Consider the following 7,241-nt stretch of genomic DNA (forward strand, 5'->3'; position numbering starts at 1 on the left):
AAGTTTTAAATAATTTTAACCATTTTAAAATTTAAATTTCCCATTAAAAATATGAAAAACCGAGTTATCAAAAAAATACTCAAATGAACTTCCTGTGCAGATAAAATAAAGAACTTCTTTGGGAGGACATTTTTGGAAGAGCTTTTAAAGTTGTGCCTTTAGAAGAACTTCCATTTTTTTGTTGAGATGTTTATATATAAATACTATTCATTGGTTAATTAAATTTTGACTAAAATCTAAACAAAAATTCATAAGAAAGTAAATGATTTTATTTTAAGCATTTAAAATTTTAAATTTACCATTAACAAGTATATACAGCACTAAGTTCGGCCGGGCCGAATCTTAAATACCCACCACCATGAACCAAATATTAGGGTTTCCTTTGAAATTTCAGGAGGGCTTGAGGACATTTCCCGAAGATAAATTTAAAGATTTCACCTATGAGGACTATATCAAATTCTGGATTTATAAGAACAATTTTTGTTTGAGTTTTAGAGGAATCATTAACATCTCTTGTAAGTGTGCAAGAAAATTATAAAATAACGTCTTAATTTGAAATCTTAAATCTGTGGAAGTAAAATCTGGAAATTTTACATTGAGTTTCAAGCAATTTTCATGATCAGTGCGCCTTCTACACCGTCAAGAAGTGAAGTCGGTCTATATGGATGTATTATCAAATGGACCGATAAAAACTTAATCCGATACACGTTTTTGTGAGCCTAAAATACCAGAATATTTACAATTTCAGGCAAATCAGATGAAAACTACGGTTTCTAGAAACCCAAGGAGATAAATCGGGAGATCGTTCTTATGGGGGCTATACTAAAATATGGACCGATACTCACCGTTTTCGGCACACCTCTTTATGACCCGAAAATACCTCTAGATTTCCAATTTCAGGCAAATAGGATAAAAACTTCGGATTCTAGAAGCCCAAGAAGTAAAATCGGGAAATCAGTCTATATGGGGGCTATACCAAAATATGGACCGATACTCACCATTTTCGGCACACCTCTTATGGTCCTAAAATACCTCTAGATATCCAATTTCAGACAAATTGGATAGAAACTACGGTTTCTATAAGCCCAAGACCCCAAATCGGGAGGTCGTTTTATATGGGGACCATACCAAAACATGGACCGATACTCACAATTTTTGGCACACGTATTTGCGGTCCTACAATACCTCTAGATTTCCAATTTCAAGTAAATTGAATAAAAACTGCGGTTTCTATAAGCCCAAGAAGTAAAATCGGGAGATCGGTCTATATGGGGGCTATACCAAAACATGGACCGATACTCACCATTTTTGGCACACCTCTTTATGGTCATAAAATACCTCTAGATTTCAAATTTCAGGCAAATTGGATAAAAACTACGATTTCTATAAGCCCAAGACCCCAAATCGGGAGGTCGGTTTATATGGGGACTATATAAAAACCTGGACCGATATAGCCCATCTTCGAACTTGACCTGCCTGCAGACAAAAGACGAGTTTGTGCAAAATTTCAGCACGATTGCTTCATTATTGAAGACTGTAGCGTGATTACAACAGACAGACAGACAGACAGACAGACGGACAGACGGACATCGTTATATCGTCTTAGAATTTCTCCCTGATCAAGAATATATATACTTTATATAGTCGGAAATCGATATTTCGATGTGTTACAAACGGAATGACAAACTTATTATACCCCCATCACCATTCTATGGTGGTGGGTATAAAAATATGAAAAAGCGTGTTATTAAAAAAATTACTCAAATGAATTTCCTGTGCAGTTAAAATAAAGAACATCTTTTGGACGACATTTGTGGAAGAACTTTTAAAGTTGTGCCTTTAGAAGAACTTCCAATTTTTTTTTTGCTGGGAAGTTTATATATAAATACTATTCATTGGCTAATTAAATGTTGACTAAAATCTAAACAAAAATTCCTAAGAAAGTAAATTATTTTATTTACGATCATTTTCATGCAGCTCCGTTAGGAGTTAACTGTCAGTTAACAGAATGTAAATTGCAAATATCTTCTCTACGGTTAACTTTAACTGAAACAAGTATAAACGGCCGAAAGTTCGGCCGTACCACGCCGAATCATATGTACCTCCACCATAGATGGCGTATCGACTACTAAATTGTAAGATAGTCTATATGGAGTACAGATTTTGAACTTCGGGTAAATCGGATAATAATTGCGGCATTAAGTAGAAGTAGATCGAGCAATATGGGGGCTATATAAAAATGTGACCAAATCACACCATATTCGGCGTACTTACTTATGCATCCAAAATTGATTTTGAAATTCAGACATATCGGATAAAAATTGGGATATCTAGACGCTCAAGACCCCAAATCGGAGAGTCAGTTAGTATGGGGGGCTATCAAATTTTGGATTTAGACTCGACTTCATGTAGAAATTATGTCATGTTTCAAGTAAAAATCGTCTTTCCAATAAAGTATTGAAATTCATCATTCATCATTTTGAACGCTTTTTTGAATTCATTAAAACGTTAATCGACTATAGGACAAGGAAAACAACTTTATATCAGAGAAAGGCTTCAGAAGTCCAATCGTGGTGGTCGATTTATATGAGGACTACATATAACTAGGGACCGATATGTACCAATTTTTGCACGGTTCTTTGAAAACATATGCTGACATAACGTAGCAAATTTTAACCGCATAAGGTGAAAGTTGCTCGTCTAACGGCCTACAGACATCAAATCTGAAGAAAAAGGTCCGATATAGCCCATTTGCAATATCGTCCGACTTACGCCAATAACAACTATTTCTGCAAAATTTCAAGTCGATAGCATGTTTCGTTCGACTGTTACCGTGATTTTAACAGACAATCGGACAGACATCGCTAGATGGACTCAAAATTTCACCACGACCCAGAATATATATAATTTTTGGGGTCTGACACCAATAATTCGATGTGTTACAAACCGAATGAAATGTTAGTATACACAATATTTTTGTTTCTGTTTCAATCACGAAATTAATTGATCCAATTAGTTTCTTAATTGAAATGTCTTCAATCATTAAATTAATAAATTTTAATTAATTTTTCAATTGATTCAATTAAAAATATAATTGAGTTTGATTGAAAAACTCAATTAATTTTTTTCATTATAAAAAAAAATCCTTCAGGTTTTTATTTGACTTGGTCTTACGAGAAATTTTAATTGCATCAACTTTATTATACCCACCACCATAGAATGGTGACGGGGTATAATAAGTTTGTCATTCCGTTTATAACACATCGAAATATCGATTTCCGACTATATAAAGTATATATATTCTTGATCAGGGAGAAATTCTAAGACGATATAACGATGTCCGTCTGTCTGTCTGTCCGTCTGTCTGTCTGTTGTAATCACGCTACAGTCTTCAATAATGAAGCAATTGTGCTGAAATTTTTGCACAAACTCGTCTTTTGTCTGCAGGCAGGTCAAGTTCGAAGATGGGCTATATCGGTCCAGGTTTTGATATAGTCCCCATATAAACCATATTCCCTCTGTGCCTGAACGAATAAATTGAAATTTGTCCCTTAGTATCCAGTATTCACAACTAACTTTAAAAGAGAATTGTGACTGAAAGGCATCCTCACTTCAATTATCAGCTTCATTGGCTCAAAATCATTACCAAACGGGCAACAGTGTATCATTTCAACTTTATTGGAAATATTTTTGTAGTATTTCCTCTATGTAAGAAAAATGCGCATTCGTATTTTAAGTTCAAAAAATCTGCTCACGAAATTAGTTTTTTCCAGAGTGCATTTTTATACCCACCACCATCGAATGGTGACGGGGGTATAATAAGTTTGTCATTCCGTTTGTAACACATTGAAATATCGATTTCCGACTATAAAAAGTATATATATTCTTGATCAGGGAGAAATTCTAAGACGATATAGCCATGTCCGTCTGCCTGTCTGTCTGGCTGTCTGTCTGTTGTAATCACGCTACAGTCTTCAATAATAAAACAATCGTGCTGAAATTTCGCACAAACTCGTCTTTTGTCCACAGGCAGGTCAAGTTCGAAGATGGGCTATATCGGCCCAAGTTTTGATATAGTCTCCATATAAACCAGCGTTGCCAGAATTGTTTCACCAAAAACCGCTAGATTTGCCCAAAAAACTAGCCAAAAAAAGCTAAATAATGTTAAAAAATAGCTAGAAAAAAGCTAAATTTTTTTCTATCAAAAGTCACATTTTTGATTGAAATTTAACAAACTTAAAGGCTTTATTTCACTTAAAATGCATATTATTTTAATTGTATTCATTTTATTTCCATTTCTGTGAGACTGTAAGAAAATCTATGTCATATTAGCTCTGTTTGCGTACTCGATACATTTTGATTACTATCACAAATTTTTACTGGAAGTCCTTCATTTATATTTCCTAAAAACTTTTTTCCCGGTAAACTTGCAATTATCAGCTGGTTAATCACCAATGTCACATAGAATTGCATTAGAAAATATCAATATATTTCGTTTTAACTGAATTAATGATAAATTTGTGAACGTGTACACTTCTCCTAATATTACTCAAGAGAATAAAACCCATTCTAACTGTCTTGCAAGTTTATACTGAATAACTTTTATTCGAAAATTTCCCATACAAACCTATTGTTGTCCCATTTTCGTAAATGTAAATCTATTCCATTAATAAATAGCAGATTTGTTTTGATCCTATCACTACGAATTTTTTTATTGCATTTTTTTGATGTTAAAAAAATAATACCACATTCAAAACTTTATTTCCTTAATTATTTCTATGTTCGGTTCCAAAGATTTTGTACACTAATGATTTTGGTATTGATTCAGAGTCAAATTTGAATGTATTCGTGTTTTCAGCTTTTTCTTCATGAGCAACCACAGTGCTTTAAAAACGTGCTAACGACAACTTAAATTTCCAAATTCAGACTCGACTTTAAGTAGAAATTATTCTGCGTATACGTTTTTAAAATAAAATGTTGAAAAACCTCTTCTTTTTTTGAACGCTATTTTGGTTTGTGGTCAAGATACAAAAACTCCACAAATTTAAAGACTATTTAATTAATTTTAAGAATTTTTTAGAATTGACCCTAGCCTTCTTTCATGAAAAGATACCCATGTTTAAGTTCACTTAACTATAAGGACAAAACGATTTTATCGGCTTTTGGACAAGGAAAACAGTTTTATAACATATAAGAAAAATTCACAAATGCTATTATAACCAAAATTCGCGTTCGTATTTTATCTTTGGCCTCATGACAATATTTTTTCAGTGTACAAAGCAATTCACATCTACTATTTTAATTTAGTAATATCATAATAACTTTAGAATACATATTAAAATAACATAAAAAGGATAAACGAGTCAAATGCTATTATTCCTAATAATTTACTGACAGTTTATATAAGGAATTTGTATGGTAATAGTAGATTTAAAGTTCACGATAACTTTTATGAAGACGAGGAAAAAACTTTACAACGAGGTGTATTTGCTGCAAAAATACCCGCATAATGGCTTGAATAATTATTAAGGCATCAATTGAGCTTTGAAATATGCGGAAAACCTTATTCTGGCAGCAAGACTTAGATAAAAACGAAGTTTTATCCATATTTCAATAGGAACATGTCGAAAATAAAAAAGCCAAAAATAGCTAAAAGGGTCATGAAAAAAAGCCAGAAAAAAAGCTAAAAGCTAAATGCATTTTTTCCCCGCTAAACGTCTTCAAAAAAAGCCAAATCTAGCGGGAAAAAAGCTAAATTGGCAACGCTGATATAAACCGACCTCCCGATTTGGGGTCTTGGGTTCATAAAAACCTTAGTTTCTATCCAATTTGCCTGAAATTGGAAATCTAGAGGTATTTTATGACCACAAAGGGGTGTGCCACAAATGGCGAGTATCGGTCCATGTTTTGGTATAGCCCCCATATAGACCGATCTCCCGATTTTACTTGGGCTTCTAGAATCCGTAGTTATTATCAAATTTGAAATTTGAAATCTAGAGGTATTTTAGGACCATAAAGAAGTGTGCTAAAAATGGTGAGTATCGGTCCAGGTTTTGGTATATCCCCCATATAGACCGATCTCCAGATTTGGGGTCTTGGGCTTATAGAATCTGTAGTTTTTATCCAATTTGCCTGAAATCGGAAATCTAGAGGTATTTTGGAACAATAAAGAGGTGTGCGGAAAATGGTGTTTTGGTATAGCCCCCATACACTAATAGAAAAAATTGCGTTTCACAATCGTGAACGGACGTTGTCAAAATGAAACGGAAACGTTCACAAAAAATCAAAACGGAATGTTCACGATTTCGTCCACGGGCGTTCACGATTTCATGAACGACATTCGTTTTTCTTTGGTCATGAAAAGTCTTAAAATAATCGTTAGACGTTGTTATGGTAACACCGCCGTTGGTGCAATGTGCTAAGGCGACTGTTAACGTGTATCGTGCAGGCAACACAGGTTCGAGTCACGGTAGGGGAAATCTTTTTTAATTTTGTTTATAAATTCGTAACCATTACGTTTTCAGATCATGAACGCCGGTTGTTGTTTTGAAAACGTATGGTGTCATTTTTACGTTGTCAGATTGTCCCCATTTGTTCTCAGTTTGACAACACATGTGTGTTGATTCACTTTCATGAACGGATCGTTTCAAAATGACCTCGCGTTCATGATTTTTTCTATGGGTGTATAGACTGATCTCCAGTTTTTACTTTTTGGGTGTTTAAAATCTGTAGTTTTTACCCAATTTGCCTGAAATTAGAAATCTAGAGGTATTTTAAAACCCTAAAGAGTTGTGCTAAAAATGGTGAGTATCGGTCCAGGTTTTGGTATATCCCCCATATAGACCGATCTCCAGATTTTATTCTTGGGCTTATAGAAACCGTAGTTTTTGTCCAACTTGCGTCAAATTGGAAATATAGAGGTATTTTAGGACCATAAAAAGGTATGCCGAAAATGGTGAGTATAGGTCCATGTTTTGATATAGCCATCAGATAAACCGATCTCCCGATATTACTTTTTGGGCTTCAAGAAACCGTAATTGTTGTCCACTTTGCCTGAAATCGAAAATCTGGAGGTTTTTAGGAATACAAATAGTTGTCCAAGAAATGATTTTATTTTTTTGGCTTCTAGAATCCGTAGTTTTTATCCAATTTGCCTGAAATGAGAAATCTACAGATATTTTAGGACCTTAAATATGAGAGCCGAAAATGGCGAGTATTGGTTTATCTCCCAAATAGACCGA

The sequence above is a fragment of the Haematobia irritans genome, chromosome 5, assembly GCF_050003625.1.
Source record: "Haematobia irritans isolate KBUSLIRL chromosome 5, ASM5000362v1, whole genome shotgun sequence".
Classification (NCBI taxonomy): Eukaryota; Metazoa; Arthropoda; class Insecta; order Diptera; family Muscidae; genus Haematobia; species Haematobia irritans.